A 17,020-nucleotide genomic window follows, 5' to 3' on the forward strand; every position below is an offset into this window, starting at 1 on the left:
AGGCCCCTATAAAATAGGGGTCCTTTGGTTTAAGCCCCTACAAAATTTTTTCTTGGGAATAAGCCCCTAATGAGAAAATAATATATAGTGATAAGCCCCTGCCGTCAACTTTCGTTAAAAAATATATGAGTCAACAAACGGAGCTGACGTGGACCTTTGCCACCTCATCAAGTGGGCCCACAAGCTGTTGACATGGAAATGAGAAGAGAAATATGAAAATGTCAAATGTGGGATTTGAACCCAAGACCTAGAGCATAATGGGCAACATCCTTCCCACTAGGCTACAAGCTGCATCTTTAATACATTCTGCAAAATTTGATATATATCTCATTTAAACTGACAATTTTTTTTAAAAACACCATAATCAGGATTCGAACACCATACATGGAGGATCATACTCAATGTCCTTACAATTGAGCCACTGGCTCATTTTGTTATTCATGCGCACAACAATATATATATATATATATATATATATATATATATATATTATGTAAAAAAAAGAACAAGAATTCAACCCCACTTAAATCATAAAAAACTATTATTTTGTTCTTTCAGTATATATACTCATTAGTACTTAAAAGAAGTCAATATATGAACTCTAATAAATTTGTAAGATTTAACTTTTTTACGTTTTAAAGTTTTGTAAATATGTTTTTCTATTTACATTTAATATTTTATTTTGTTTCAAATTGATACATTATATTTTTTTGAACTCCAATTGATACATTATATAAGAGCGTATAAGAGCCTAAAAATGTAATTTTTAGAACTACCACATCAAATTTATTTAGCATTATCAGTTTGTTTTTAAATATATATTTAGTTTTGCGCTAAAAATACATGCATAAATTAGGCATTGACTTAGTGGTTAGAGCCTCCTCCATGAACCTCTATGTTTTGGGTTCAAATCATGCTTAGGACATTTTTAAATTTTTGGTTGAAATATTAGCAGCTTCAGTTTAAATAAGATATATATTAAATTTTGCACTTATACTAATGATGCAGCTTGTAGCCTAGTGGGAAGGATGTTGCCCATTATGCTCTAGGTCTTGGGTTCAAATCCCACATTTGGCATTTTCATATTTCTCTTCTCATTTCCACGTCAGCAGCTTGTGGGCCCACTTGATGAGGTGGCAAAGGTCCACGTCAGCTCCGTTTGCTGACTCATATTTTTTAACGGAAGTTGACGATAGGGGCTTATCACTATATATTATTTTCTCATTAGGGGCTTATTCCCAAGAAAAAATTTTGTAGGGGCTTAAACCAAAGGACCCCTATTTTATAGGGGCCCCCAACATATTTAAGCCAATATGAAAAGAGAAAAGAAAGAAATATAACGAGAAAAGAAAGAAATATAACAAGACATAGGAGACAAACAAATTAGGAAATCTAAGATAAGGAAAGATATAATCGGGTTAATCTAAATAAATTCAGAAAAAATATAAAATTAATTTAAAAAATTATGAGACCACCACAGAAAATCAAGTTTGAATATTTGATGATTTATGGTGGAATAAAATAAAATAAATAAAATAATTATTTTTTCAAAATTCAAAATAAAATACTAGATGAAGGAATTTAGCTAAATTCCACACGTCTTAGGACCGGAGGTTCTAAGAGACCAATTATTTTTTCTTTTTCTTCAACTTTCCAGTTGGTCGCCTTCGAATCCGAGGCCGCGATCTGTCAACTTTTTTTAAGCGTAGCGTAGCCGATTGTGAGGTGACTCCTAAACAGAACTTCATAATATCCGAACATCAAACCTCAAACGCATCCAACAGATGTGGCTCATGTATTCATTGTGTTAAACTCTCGATTATCCTCACATAGCGAAGATGGTGGATGGAACCATCAGCTAAGAAAGGATGGCAGATGGAGCCAATGATCAGAGTGCATCGATCGGGATGGTGGATGGAACCGTCAGATCGATGAGCTGATGGATGGAACCATCAGTTGAGCAGGAATGGTGGATGGAACCATTGGTCAGACCGAGATGGTGGATGGAACCATCAGGAAAACGGGATTGGTGGATGGAACCAACGATCACATATGGTGGATGGAACCATAGATCGGACAAACTAGATGGTGGATGGAACCGTCGAATGGACTAGGTGGTGGATGGAACCGTCGAATGGACTAGGTGGTGGATGGAACCACTAAACGAGTGAATTGGTGGATGGAACCTTTGAGCTCGGTGTTCGGAAAGTTTGTTTTCCCGTGTCTGAGCTGTTGATGTTGCATCTGGATCACCTGGACGGGACGCCAGCCAGCGTGTATCGGTGTGAGCATAACACCTGTTTGACTTAAAATTTTATTGTTTTAGTGTGACTGCAATGAGGCAGTCTGGGTTATGTTCTTACAGAAGAGTTTCGTAAGGTTCTATGATGACCCTATTTTAGTAGTGTTTTTAGGGTCATTTCTTTGTATGTTTTGAGTCTTTTTGTTGAGTCTCATGTAGTGTTTCATGCATTCTCATGCATTTTTATTCTTTTCTTTAGTTTTTATTTCGTTTTGTAATTTAGTAGTTTTATAGGTAGTTTTCTTGCATTTTAAGTAAAGTTTAGGACTTGCATGGTTTTGTTGTGTTTTATGAAGGACTTCTTGTGCTAATGAGCTCTTGGAGCTTCTAGAATCTTCCTTGTCTTGTTGGTTAGGTTTGGAGTGCAGAAACTGAAGGAGAAAGAAGGCCAAGAAGCATGGAATTGATGAAGAACATAAAGAGGATTGAAAAGAGGAGTTTCAGAAGCCAAAAAGTCTTTTTCAGGCGAGCTTGAGCGCCTAGGCGCTGGGAGTGGGCGCCTAGGCGCCAATAGGGTCAGAGAGCATGTTTTCCAAACATGCAATTGGCGCTCAAGCGCTCTGAATTGGCGCCTGAGCGCCCAGTTTCGTTTGTTTTGCCTATAAATAAGGCTTAGGCCAATTTCTTTGATACCTTTTGTCAATTTCACTCATTTTTGATCAAGTTTTGAGAGCTGAGGAGAACTTTGGGGCCAAGGGAGGTTTCCAACTTGTATTTCTTCTCAGGTTTTCTTTACATTTCCTTTATGAATTCACTAGCCATGAGTGGCTAGTTTACCTTTTGCTTTGGGTTAAGAGATTCTATGAAATTTTAGTTTGTTAAATCCTATCTCTATGCATGAGTCTTGATTTAATCTTGTATTTCAATTCCTTATTGCATGTTTAGCTTTGGTGCACCTCTGCTATAGGCTAGATTATAGTTAAATGGAAATTTGTTATGATTTAGGGACATGAATTGGAATAGATCCTTCTATACTTGCTTCTAGGAATAGAGTGAGGGTAGGGTTTTGTTGGCCTGAATAACCATGCTATCACGCCTCTTATGAATGTTTAAGTACACAAGGAATTGGGCTTATCTTTCAATTTGAGAGAATTACTTTTGTGAGGAATCAACTAGTAAGTACATAGGCTAAACCAACAAGAGTTAAATCAAGGATTCACATGCATAGGATAGGTGGACTAAAATGGATTAGATGATAAAAAACCCAAGGCAATTTTCCATCATTTGTTATTTACATCATTTTCAACATTGCTCTTTTGCAAATCTTTTGTCTCAATCAACCAAAACCAACTACTGAATTTTACTGTTTCAAGAACTTGCAAACTTTAGGCTTAAATCAACAATTCTCACTCACAATCCTTGTGGTTCGATATTTTAAAACCCGGAGGTATTCGTACACTTGCGAATTGACCAACATTCTACGACGAGTGTCTAGGTTATAGACGGTGTAATGTGAGTAGCTCGAACATCCTTACCAGTTATTTTTCTAATTGCCATCTTTTGGATATTGAGTCTGAAAATGGTGATCGGAATGATAGTTGGTGTTGGACTATGAAAGGAACGTTAAGGAGGGACGAATTCCCTTTGTGGAAATGATGTGGAACCAGACCACCAGAGATGTCACATGAAGACGAGAAAGATGAGACTAAGGACGAAAACCTATGCGTCGAGACGACCGAAAATTCGTGGAAAGTATCAGAGTGCGCAATGGAAGCGTGGTGTGTCCTCCTATAGTAGTTTCGAGGACGAAACTATTTTAAGGAGGGTGGTATTGTAAGACCCGGTTTTATGGCATACTATTTTAATAATAATATCAAATAATATTCTGTGAATTGCTTGTGCTATATGTGATATTATGCCTTTTAAAAAGGTGATTAATTGTTAGAAGCAATATCAAGTCCTAGAAACCTCTAGATGTTGATGAGCGCGACGATACGAGCATTTTGACTGTAATATTGCTAGGGTTCGACGACGACGACTTTTAGGTCAAAATCGACCCAACAGCAGCGATGAGTTGGCGAATCGAGTCGACGAGGACGATTTCGTGGGCCGCACCTTATGGGGAGGTGCTGGGCATGATTTTAAGAATATTCTAGGAGATAATATTCCTTGGTTTTATTTTTGAAGGTTTTATTTAAATAAAATGGGGTTTTATTTAAATAAAATGCATTTAAATAATTTTAACCTATGGTTTAATATCAAAATTAATTCTGAAAATATTTTTGAGGCATCATGGAGCTGGTGCACGAATTTTTGGAGCCAAAAATTATTGATGAGGATTTTTGATTTTAAAATTGAAGTTTTGATGCATTTAGGAGGGAAATGGTGCATTTAATGCATTAATTATTTTGGGGTTTTTATTTAAATTATTATTTTAAAAATTTTTGGTGAAAATATGAGCATGGAGAGTGTGTGGTCGGCCAAGACTTGTGGAGAAAGGAAAAAGAAGACTTTTGCAAAAATTTCATTTTCTAGCTAGGTTTTATGATGGAGAGAAATTAGGGATTTGATTCTTTGACTTTCTAATTGATGGGGGATTGATTTCTAAATTTTTAAAAACTTTAAGGGACCTCTCCAAATCTGATTGGAAACCCTTGTGATTCAGATTTAATTATTTTAAATAATTAGGGATTTAAATGCTAATTTTTTTTGGGTTTAATTAGGAAATAAACCTAAATTTGAGGGCTAAATGTGGGGAGCTTGGAAAGCTCTAGAAACCCTGGGTTGGGCTGAAGAAAGGGGCGGCCATGGGCCTCACTTGGAGAGGAAGAAAAGCAATTAATGCTTTGCTCTCACCTCTCACTATAAATAGAGAGCTCCTCCCTCTCATTTCTTCACACCAAGAGCTCTCCTCTCCTCTACATTTGTGTGAGCTCTCTCTCCCTCTCTTGTCTTTATTTTATTTTTCTTTTCTTAGGTTAGTTTAGTTTCTAAGCCTTGAGCAAGGTCATTCTCAATATGCTATGTGGTTGCAGCTTAAGCTGATCTTCCAAATCCAGAAGAGAATGATTTTAATCAAGTTGCTTAGAGATGTTTATCAATTTGAGGGTTTTCTTAAAGAAGTTCTTGATGTTCTTATGACCTTCAAACAAAGGATTTTATAAAGGAGGTTTTGATCTTGGGAGGATTGAATATATGCGAAACTTATGTTTTTCTTCGAAAGTTCTTCAAGTGTTCTTACGATCTTCAAGCAAAATGTTTTAGAAAAGAATGTTTGATCTTATGAAAGAAATGATTCTGAATTTTCAAGGATTTCGGGGGAATTTCGTGATCAACAAGGGGATGGGCTTATGATCAATTCCATATCAAGCATGAATTCTCAGCTCCTATCACTCCTCAACAGAATGGTGTAGTTGAAAGAAAAAACAGGACTTTGCAAGAATCTGCAAGGGTAATGCTTCATGCAAAGAAAGTTCCCTACCATTTTTGGGCTGAGGCCATAAACACTGCTTGCTATATTCATAATAGGGTAACCATTCGCTCAGGAACTAACTCTACATTGTATGAGCTGTGGAAAGGGAAGAAACCTACTGTCAAATACTTTCATGTCTTTGGAAGTAAATGCTACATCTTGACTGATAGAGAGCAAAGAAGAAAACTGGATCCCAAGAGTGATGAAGGAATATTTTTGGGATACTCTGTAAATAGCAAAGCCTACAGAGTATTTAACCTCCGCACTAAGACAATGATGGAATCTATTAATGTGGTTGTTGATGACAGTGGAATCAATCTGGAAGAAGATGATGCAGATGCAGATGATGGTATGACTCACACAACTGATGATCGACCAACTGCTACTGACAAAAGGTCTGACATTGAAACTAATGAAGACAGTGAGCAAGTGTCACCAAGGGAAGCTGTTCCATCAATCAGAATTCAGAAAATTCATCCCAAAGAGAATATTATAGGAAATCTGAATGAAGGAGTGATTACTAGATCCAGAGATATTATTGCTAACAGCTGTTTCATTTCCAGAATTGAACCAAAGAACATCAAAGAGGCACTAGCTGATGAATACTGGATTAATGCTATGCAGGAGGAACTGGGTCAATTCAAGAGAAATAGAGTATGGGGTCTTGTTCCAAGACCAGATGATGTGAATGTGATTGGTACTAAGTGGATTTTCAGAAACAAGACAGATGAAAATGGTACTGTAACAAGAAACAAAGCCAAGTTAGTTGCTCAAGGATACACTCAGATTGAAGGAATTGATTTTGATGAAACATTTGCTCCAGTGGCTCGCTTAGAATCAATCAGATTGCTGTTAGGAGTGTCATGTCTTCTGAAGTTCAAATTGTATCAAATGGATGTTAAGAGTGCATTCTTGAATGGCTATCTGAATGAGGAGGTTTATGTTGAACAACCAAAAGGCTTTGTGGATCCAACTTTTCCAGATCATGGTATGGATTGAAGCAAGCCCCTAGGGCATGGTATGAAAGATTAACTTATTTCCTGACAAATAAAGGTTATAGGAAAGGAGGGATAGACAAGACTCTATTTGTGAGAAATGATAATGGAAACCTGATGATAGCTCAGATATATGTGGATGATATAGTATTTGGAGGAATGTCAGACCATATGGTGCAACAGTTTGTTCAACAAATGAAGTCAGAATTTGAAATGAGTTTGGTGGGAGAATTGAACTACTTTCTGGGATTACAAGTGAAGCAGATGGAAGAGTCCATGTTCATCTCTCAAAGCAAGTATGCCAAGGAGTTAGTTAAAAAATTTGGTCTTGGAGGATCTACTCACAAAAGAACTCCAGCAGCCACTCATATCAAGTTAACTAAAGATGATAGTGGAATTCATGTTGATCCAAGTCTATATAGGAGCATGATAGGGAGTCTTATGTATCTTACTGCCAGCAGACCAGACATTGCTTTTGCAGTTGGAGTGTGTGCAAGGTATCAAGCAGCTCCCAAGGAAAGTCATCTGATTCAAGTAAAAAGGATTATCAAATATGTCAGTGGAACCAGTGACTATGGCATACTCTATGCTCATCATAAAAATTCTAAGCTTATAGGATACTGTGATGCAGATTGGGCTGTAAATGCTGATGATAGGAAGAGTACTTCAGGAGGGTGTTTCTTTTTGGGGAATAATCTTATTTCTTGGTTCAGTAAGAAACAAAATTGTGTCTCTTTATCCACTGCTGAGGCTGAATACATAGCTGCAGGAAGTGGTTGCACTCAGTTGTTGTGGATGAAACAAATGTTGAAGGAATACAATGTCTTGCAAGATGTCATGACATTATACTGTGACAACTTAAGTGCCATCAATATTTCAAAGAATCCAATCCAACACAGCAGAACAAAGCACATTGATATTCGTCATCATTTCATTCGGGATTTAGTTGAGGAGAAAATCATTGTTCTTGAACATGTGGAAACTGAGTTACAGTTAGCAGATATATTCACCAAAGCTTTGGATGTGGCAAAGTTTGAAAAATTAAGAGGGAAGTTAGGAATTTGTGTACTAACTGACACATAGTGGTTGAGGAAGACTCTGAGGATGAAAGCTGCTGAGACAAAGGTGTTAGTTCTTCTTCTTGTGACCCTTTGCCAAATTCTGCTAATAAGGGGGAGTAGTATTGTAGTGGTAGTGGTGTATTTGTAGTGTGGTTGTGGCATTTGCTGGCTGTGCTAAACTCTGAAGATGTGCTGCAGTAGTATGATGTGTTGCAGTAGTAATATTGTGCTAGTTGTGTGTGTGCTGATTGTGCTGAACTCTGATAGGGATGTATGTCACTGCACTGAGTGTGGATCTGTGTTTCTGTGTGCATAGCTGCTGCTGCTATTGGCTATGTTGAAGTGTGTTCTTTATGTAAGCTACCTTGTCTGATGTGGTTACTCTTCACTGATTCTTCAAGCCGCACGAATTGTTCTGAAGAGTTTTATGGTAGTGGATTGTATTAGCTAAAATTTGACAAAGGGGGAGATTGTTGTTCCTTTGTTTTGATTGTCTTCATTTTAGCTAATGTATGTTTAAAGCCAACATGTCGGACCCGATGTCATAACATCTTGTCTATGACATCTGTCCCTGCGAGATCTGCATTGAGTTGGCTAGGGTTACTGTGAAGCTTTGTTTTGGTTACTTTGTAGTCAAGCTAGGGTTGATTGGAAGCTTCTGTGCGCCGTCAAGGGTAATACTGAATGTGATCAAATCCGGTTTAATGATTTGATCTGAGAAATTGTGGGAGGCTTATTTTTGGAAAAGGAAACTTTTTAATTGAAGACTTTTTGTTACAGATTTGTTTACTGGTAACTCCCTGGCTGTGTGTGAACTCTTTGCTCGCCCAAGCCCATTGAAGACAAGGCCTGGATGACTGCTATATATGAAGACCTAGACCTAGTTGTTTAGTAGAGCTTCTGTTGAGTAAATTAGGGTTTACTCTTGTGTGAGTTCATACTTGTTGTTCTCTCAGCATATTCTTGTGTTGTTATTCTTGTCTGAGAGTTGTGTGTTCATTGTTTGATCATGAGATCTGTGTATGTATTTGTTACAAGTTGTTAAATCACTGTGGGAGTGATTTAGAGAAAGTGAGAGGGGTTCTCATACTTAGGGGGAGGACTAAGTATTCTAACACGGGTAGAGTTAGGTAGAAAGGGTTTGACCTATGGCAGTTCTGAGAGACCTTTTGTGTACAATTTCTCTATAATAGTGGAAGAACTTTCTATGGGTGAAAACCCTCCAGACATAGGTGATATTGCACCGAACTGGGTTAACAATCCTTTGTGTCCATCTTTATTGTTTTACTGATATATTCACTGCACTGCGTGTTCTGCATTCCATATGTTGTACTCGATGTCTTAGACATTTGGCACAACATCTGTCCAGTGTGTGAACCAGAATTTCACTTATGACCCATATGAAGATAGTATTTCTGCAATGAGGCTGTATAAGAGAATGCGAGTGTAACGCCCCAATTTCTCAACCGAGGAGTCACATTAGTAACCTAATAAGTCTAAGGACTATTTCGTAATCCTGAGAAAACACAATATATATATTTTTTTTTCCTTTTCGAAACAACTGAACATAATTGAATACTTAACATATACTTTATTCAACAACCCGTTCCCGACATATAATAATAGTGTCATACAATATCGTAAGCAGGTTTCCAAAATAAGTACGCTCACTAGAACAGTGGCAGAGATAAAGTTTAAACAACAGAGTTTTCAGATGGGGGGAAAGAAACTCAGACATAGTCCAGCAAAAGGAAGAAGCAACTGCTTCATCCACCTCTACTCGACCGCCCACGATCACGGTCTCCAACTTGAACAGCTAAGCTTCAGCGGAAGGCTCTCCATCGCCTAATAGCGTTAAGCGCCCAAACAACAAGTAGCAAATAGAAAGGGTTAACTCCATACAATTACCATGTATGAAAGAGAAAATCATGCTATTCAAATTTAACTACCTATCATGGTAAATAAACCAACAACATAACTAAACTCATATATCAACTATATAACATCAATTCAGATATCGACAACCTAACATATAACATCAATTCAAATATCGACAACCTAACATATAACATCAAATCAGATATCAATAAACTAATAACTAAAATCCAACAACATAGGGTTAGGTGTTAGTTCCCTATAATGCAACTATATGCTTCTACCAAAATGGATCGATCAGCAACGTCTCTCAAGACGGGACAATCACGCGGGACCACACCCACCTCATTGCCACTTAACGCCACTCCGGACGGGACAATCGCGTGGGACCACACCCACCTCATCGCCACTTTAGAACATCTCGAAAGATGGGACAATCCCGCGGGACCACACCCACCTCATTGCCACTTTATAACGCCTCGAAAGACGGGACAATCACGTGGGACCGCACCCACCTCATCGCCACTTAAGGACCAAAGCCTATATGCCAAGTCAGTCAACAACAATCCCCAAACCAATGATTAATTCGGAGTAACCACATGTTATTCCTATTATCAACGAACATAACTCAATTCAATTGCATACCAACTCAGTTTAATGACAGAAACCAGTAAACGGTCGAAGCCTCTCAGAAAACGGAGACACACGTCTCAATAAGTTTACTCGGTCGAAGCCTTCAGAAAACATTTGGCACAAGCCTCAGAAACAGTCAATATAAGCAAGCATACAACATTGCAAGCATAATAATCATAATCCAATGCCAATCAATATAAACATCTTCATCTCAAACGCATGCAGTGCGATAAAAGCAGGCAAGACTCAAGGACACGCTAAAACCGAGTTACCCTTACCTTCGTGAGTAGAAGTTGGGCATGGAAATTGCGAACCTAGAACAAATAAAACACAATCATCAACACAAGCTTCACTAGGAGCAACACGATCTACTAATACTAATCGAAATCGTAAAGAAAGCCTCTAAAGCTTCAGAGTTCCTATTTAGGCACAAATTGACAACGGAGACTTCGTTCGCTAAAACGAGCATAACTCGAGCTACAGAACTCAGAATGACACGAAACCGGCGCCAAAATTTCGACAATTGAAAGAGCTACGCAATGGCTCAGGTCATAGAGACCCAAAAATTATTTTTGGACACGGTACCCTAAGCAATAGGTTTCGGCCACTATGTAAAATAGGGTTCCCGAACTTTTCCTTCGATCTAAATCGATTCCTAGGTATTCTTAGGCGATATCTAGGCCAGGGAAACTCTCAGAAAAATTATCGGATCGAAAACTGTCACAGGGGTATTTTGGTCAATATTTTTAGCTCGGAAACTCAAAATCAGAATTTCGAAAAACAAATTAGATGGGGTCGACACTAACGACGATTATGACGACTAATCCTACTAACGCTAAGCTCAGTCGAGAGTTTTAAGCCCAAAGGACGGAACTTTAGCAAAAAATGGGTATTTCCTACAGAAATGAATTCCGGCAGCATTTCGGCGACATTCGGCAAAATGTAATCCGCTAGAAGTACTCTTGGGTACGAAGAGAATATATTTAGACACTAAAATCAACCTATTTGGACAGTTTTACAAAAAGCTCAAAACTTGGAGCACAGAAAGACATAACAAAAAGCGACGAAATTTAAGATCAGAAGAAAGAAATAACATCAGTACCTCGAGGCCTACGCGTAGCAACGAACAGAACGACGATCAGGCAAGAACCGGAAAAAAACTCTTCCTCCTTTCTCCCTCAAGCTCACCCACAACCAACAAAGAAAATGAAAAGAAAAAGAAAAGAAAGACCAGAGAACGTGGTCTGCAGAAGAAGAAGAAAGAAAATGAAGGTGTGATTTTTTCTTAGTTTCTGAAGTCCTATATATAGGAAATTGAAAACGCGAGAAAATGTATATTTCGCGATTCCGATTTTTCCTACTGATTCCAACGTATTTTAGACACGATATTCTTCCCGCTGAATCTTCTAATTCTTCAAAGAAATATCAGTATGATTTTTGGTTTTCGAGGCTTGTTTTTAATGTTTACTGGCTTAAAATGCACTTTATGCACTTTTTGATTTTGACCTCGGATGCAGAAACTTCCTTCTGAAGAAAGATTTGGAACGTCGATTAGAGTGGGCCTATGCGTGTGGAATCTTCGTTTGAAGCTCCGAATAGAAAAAGTCTTCATTGTCGGGTGATTCTAGGGTTTTGAAATACCAGGGTTTCAGTTTCGGCAAACTTCCGATGATTGGAATCGGACGTTCGTAGATCCTAGAGTTTCGCCTCGAAACGATTGTGATATATGGAAAAAGAGAAGTTCTAACATTTCTCTGAAGATTTTTGGACTAAATTCCTACAGTGTTCCAAGGGTGGAAGATTGTTGGAAATTTTATTACTATAGTGTTCCAAGGGTGGAACATAGTCTTTTCCTAAGGTTCTTATCCTAGGTTTAAGCGAATCGATCGTGCTATACCTTTTTATCGATTTTGATACAATCCTTAGACTTTTCCTGAACTTTCTCCTTCATAAATTTATTTCATCCGATAAACTCTTGTTCAGGTTTTTCCTTCGCGATACATCAAGCCTAATCGTAAATGGAAGTCTCTTCCACTTATTCTAAGCTTAAAACTTGGGTCTTACAATACTACCCCCCAAAAAGAAAGTTTCGTCCTCGAAACTTGGTGTCAGAGGAACTCGGGAGTGCCATTCCCTCACATAACATTTTCTAAGTTATCCTCTAGGTCTCGTTTGCCCTTAGGTTCTTGGTGACTCTCTCACAAATAACAACCTTCAGTCTGCAACTCAAGGCTAGAACTTTCCGTTCTTAACCTTGTCACTCCTATGTCAATCAAATCCTTAGCTTACTATCCAAAGTCTGACAGTCTCCAGGTTTTATCCACTTAGGACAAGAATTCTCAGACTTAAGGTCTACTATACCTTTAATAAGTTTGGACCTCTATTATCCTTTCGCTCTCTCACACTCCTCCTTGCAAAAGATACTACCCTACTCCTGGAACTCATACGACCTCTCATCAGAATCCGTCTCTTAACTTCTATTCCTTCTACTGTTTCATCCTTATGAAACAAGATTAGATACTATCAGGTCGAATGGTAATTCTGTCACATCTAGTTTTAACCACGTCGCACAAGCTAAGTCTATAACAGAAGGTGTAGCACCATAGTTTAAATAGTACGATAAGGGAATTACCCGGGATCTCGCGGTTACCGTGGATTAGACCCTCGTCTTCATCAACTTCAGTTCCACTAATGAAGTAGACCCTTCCACCAGCAGTGGGCCTCCTAGCCCCAGCAACATTTGCAGCATCCTCAACCTTAGGAATCCTGCAATCCCTAGCGAGATGGCCTGGCTTGTTGCAGTTCCAACACATCAGAGGACCCTCGGGACAGTGGCTGGCATAATGTCCCTTTTGGTTACACTTGAAGCATGTCACACCGTCCAAACTTACTGCTAGAGGTCTCGATGCAATAGCATTCCCACCCGTGGGATAAAAAGAACCAGAAGCTGTCCCCTGACCCTGAGGACGAACATACGGCTTCTTCTGGTAATGCCTACCCTTGTCATTTCTTCCTTGATTAGTCCTAGTCGGACCTCCATTTCCTTGGCTAGGCTTGTTCTGACCTTGGAATTTTCCCCTTGCATTATCAATGGCCTCAATCCCCTTGGTCTTCTCCACCAGCACTTGGTAGCGATTCAGTCCTAGCGGTTGCACCGCCCTCTGCAGCTCATAACTCAGCCCATCAATGAAGCGCTCACACATATAGCCTTCATCTATCTGTCCTCGAAAGTAGCGGAAATGTTTTGCCAACGACTCCAACTTAGAAGCATACTCAGCTACGGTCATGCCTCCTTGACGGAGTCTCAGAAATTGTGCTTCCTTAGCGGCTCTAGCACTATTAGGAAAGTACTTGTCCAAGAAAGCTCCCCGGAAGCACTCCCAAGTGATAGCTTGATGGTCGGCTTCCATCATAGCTCTAGCCCCGCGCCACCAATACTCAGCTTCACCAGTCAGCAGGTAAGTCGCATAATCCACTTTCATCTCTGCAGTGGTACACAGAAAGGTGAAGATCTTCTCCAACTCCTGGAGCCATAAGTCAGCTTCCTCCGGATCGAAGCCCCCAGAGAACTTCGGCGGATCCTGACGCTTGAAATCGTTCAGATTAATGTTTAAGAATTCAGTTTAATGTTTAAGAATTGTTCATCAAAAATTTTAGTTTTGTCATCATCAAAAAGGGGGAGATTGTAAGATCAAGTTTTGATCGAGTAGTACAACTCTATGTTTTGATGATTACAAGTTAATCTTTTGATATGAACAATTGTGGTACTCTAACGTGTTTTTCTGAGTGTGCTATTTACAGGCTCTGACCTCAACTCAATCTCACACAAATCAGAAGCACTGTGTATAAAGGGTAACCCAAGCAACGCTTTCGCATTCACCATGTTCAGTATGAACAGTGGAAAAGCTTCAGAAGTTCTGAAGCTATACAAACTCTGATGTTGTCTCAGTCGCTAGAAGCTCTGAAGATCCAGAAGTTCTGATAACCAAGAAACACTGAAGGTTCAGATGTTCTGATGGTGTAGAAGACTCTGAAGATCCAGAAGCTGAATAGTGGAAACTCTGAAGTCCAGAAGCAAGAAACTCTGAAGGCCATGTTCTTCCCTCTGAGTTCAGAATTAGAAGATACAATGGTCAGAGGATCTGTGCTTTCCCTCTAACTCTGATCAACCGGCTTCACAAGTTCCAATACGAAGCATTCCTCTGATCAGAAGTCTCCTAGGTTAAAAGGTCAAGTCGCTATCCAAGTACAAAAGCAAGTGTACCTTCCTGACGACCTACCTAACGTTCTCAGCCACAGCAGAAGCTGGATTTTCCAGAACTGCCCTCCAACGGTAGCATTTCCCATGCAACGCTCAACCCTAATCCTTGGAGTATATATAGAGGCTGAAGATTGAAAGAAGCGGCGAGAAGAAACATTCACATACGCAAGACATATTCAAAATATTCTAAGCTTTCTTTCATCTGAAATTCATTGAGTTTACTATTAGCTTTTTAGAAGCAAATCTCTTGTAAACAATTCTTTGATAAACAGTTTGTTTAGTTCCTTTAGGAGATCAAGGTTGATCGGATCCTAGAGAAGACTAAGAGAGTGAATCTTAGTGTGAGCTAAGTCAGTGTAATTGTTAGTCACTTGTAGGTTTCAAGTGCAGTTGTAACTCTTACCTGATTAGTGGATTGCCTTCATTCTAAGAAGGAAGAAATCACCTTAACGGGTGGACTGGAGTAGCTTGAGTGATTTATCAAGTGAACCAGGATAAAATCCTTGTGTGCTTCTCTATCTCTTATCTTTAGCACTTAAGTTCTCGAAAGATTTGTCAAAATCTTTAAGGTGGAAGTTTTGTACTGAAAACGTTATTCAAACCCCCCCTTTCTACCGTTTTTCATACCTTCAATTGGTATCAGAGCGCAAGTTCTGATTACCACACCTAACAGTGTTCAGTGATCCGGGCCGGTGTGAAAAACAATGGCTGCCACCACCAGTGAAACTCAAAGAGATGGTTACAATGCAAAGCCTCCTATGTTCGACGGTCAAAGGTTCGAATATTGGAAAGATAGACTGGAAAGTTTCTTTCTGGGTTTCGATGCAGATCTCTGGGATATTATTGTGGATGGCTACGAGCGTCCAGTTGATGCAGATGGCAAGAAGATCCCAAGGTCAGAGATGACTGCAGATCAAAAGAAGCTGTACTCACAACATCACAAAGCAAGAGCAATTCTTCTAAGTGCTATTTCCTATGAAGAGTACCAGAAGATTACAGATCGTGAGTTTGCTAAAGGCATTTTTGAATCTCTGAAGATGTCTCATGAAGGAAACAAGAAAGTCAAAGAATCAAAGGCATTGTCTTTGATCCAAAAGTATGAATCCTTCATCATGGAGCCAAATGAATCCATTGAAGAAATGTTCTCCAGATTTCAATTGCTTGTAGCCGGCATACGACCTCCCAACAAGAGCTACACAACAAAAGATCATGTCATAAGAGTCATCAGGTGTCTTCCTGAAAGTTGGATGCCTTTGGTGACTTCAATAGAGCTCACGAGAGACGTTGAGAATATGAGTTTAGAAGAACTCATCAGCATTTTGAAATGCCATGAGCTGAAGCGCTCAGAGATGCAAGATCTGAGGAAAAAGTCCATAGCCTTGAAATCCAAATCTGAAAAGGCTAAGGTTGAGAAGTCAAAGGCTCTTCAAGCTGAAGAAGAAGAATCTGAAGAAGCATCAGAAGATTCTGATGAAGATGAGCTGACTCTGATCTCCAAGAGACTCAACCGCATCTGGAAGCACAGGCAGAGCAAGTTCAAAGGCTCTGGAAAGGCAAAAGGAAAGTATGAGTCCTCAGGCCAGAAGAAGTCTTCAATCAAGGAAGTCACATGTTTTGAGTGCAAAGAATCTGGGCACTACAAAAGTGATTGTCCAAAGTTGAAGAAAGACAAGAAGCCAAAGAAGCACTTCAAGGCCAAGAAGAGTCTGATGGTGACATTCGATGAATCAGAGTCAGAGGATGTTGACTCTGATGGTGAAGTCCAAGGACTCATGGCCATTGTAAAAGACAAAGGAGCAGAGTCAAAGGAAGCTGTTGACTCTGACTCAGAATCAGAAGGAGATCCTAACTCAGACGATGAAAATGAGGTATTTGCTTCTTTCTCTACCTCTGAACTGAAACATGCTTTGTCTGATATCATGGATAAGTATAACTCTTTATTGTCTAAGCATAAAAAATTGAAAAAGAACTTATCTGCTGTCTCCAAGACTCCTTCTGAACATGAGAAAACTATTTCTGATTTGAAAAATGAAAATCATGCTTTGGTAAATTCTAACTCTGTGCTTAAGAACCAGATTGCTAAGTTAGAAGAAATTGTTGCCTGTGATGCCTCTGATTGTAGAAATGAATCTAAGTATGAAAAGTCTTTTCAAAGATTCCTAGCTAAAAGCGTGGATAGAAGCTTAATGGCTTCAATGATCTATGGCGTAAGCAGAAATGGAATGCATGGCATTGGCTATTCTAAACCAATTAGAAATGAGCCTTCTGTGTCTAAAGCTAAATCCTTGTATGAATGCTTTGTTCCCTCTGGTACCATATTGCCTGATCCTGTACCTGCTAAAGTTGCTAAACATCCTCTTAAAAAGGGATCTTTCTCTATGACTAAATATCATGCAAATATTCCTTTAAAATATTATGTTGAGACACCCAAGGTGATCAGAACCTCTGGGGTAACTAACAAAAGAGGACCCAGAAAGTGGG

This window comes from Lotus japonicus, chromosome 2, assembly GCF_012489685.1.
Source record: "Lotus japonicus ecotype B-129 chromosome 2, LjGifu_v1.2".
Lineage (NCBI taxonomy): Eukaryota > Viridiplantae > Streptophyta > Magnoliopsida > Fabales > Fabaceae > Lotus > Lotus japonicus.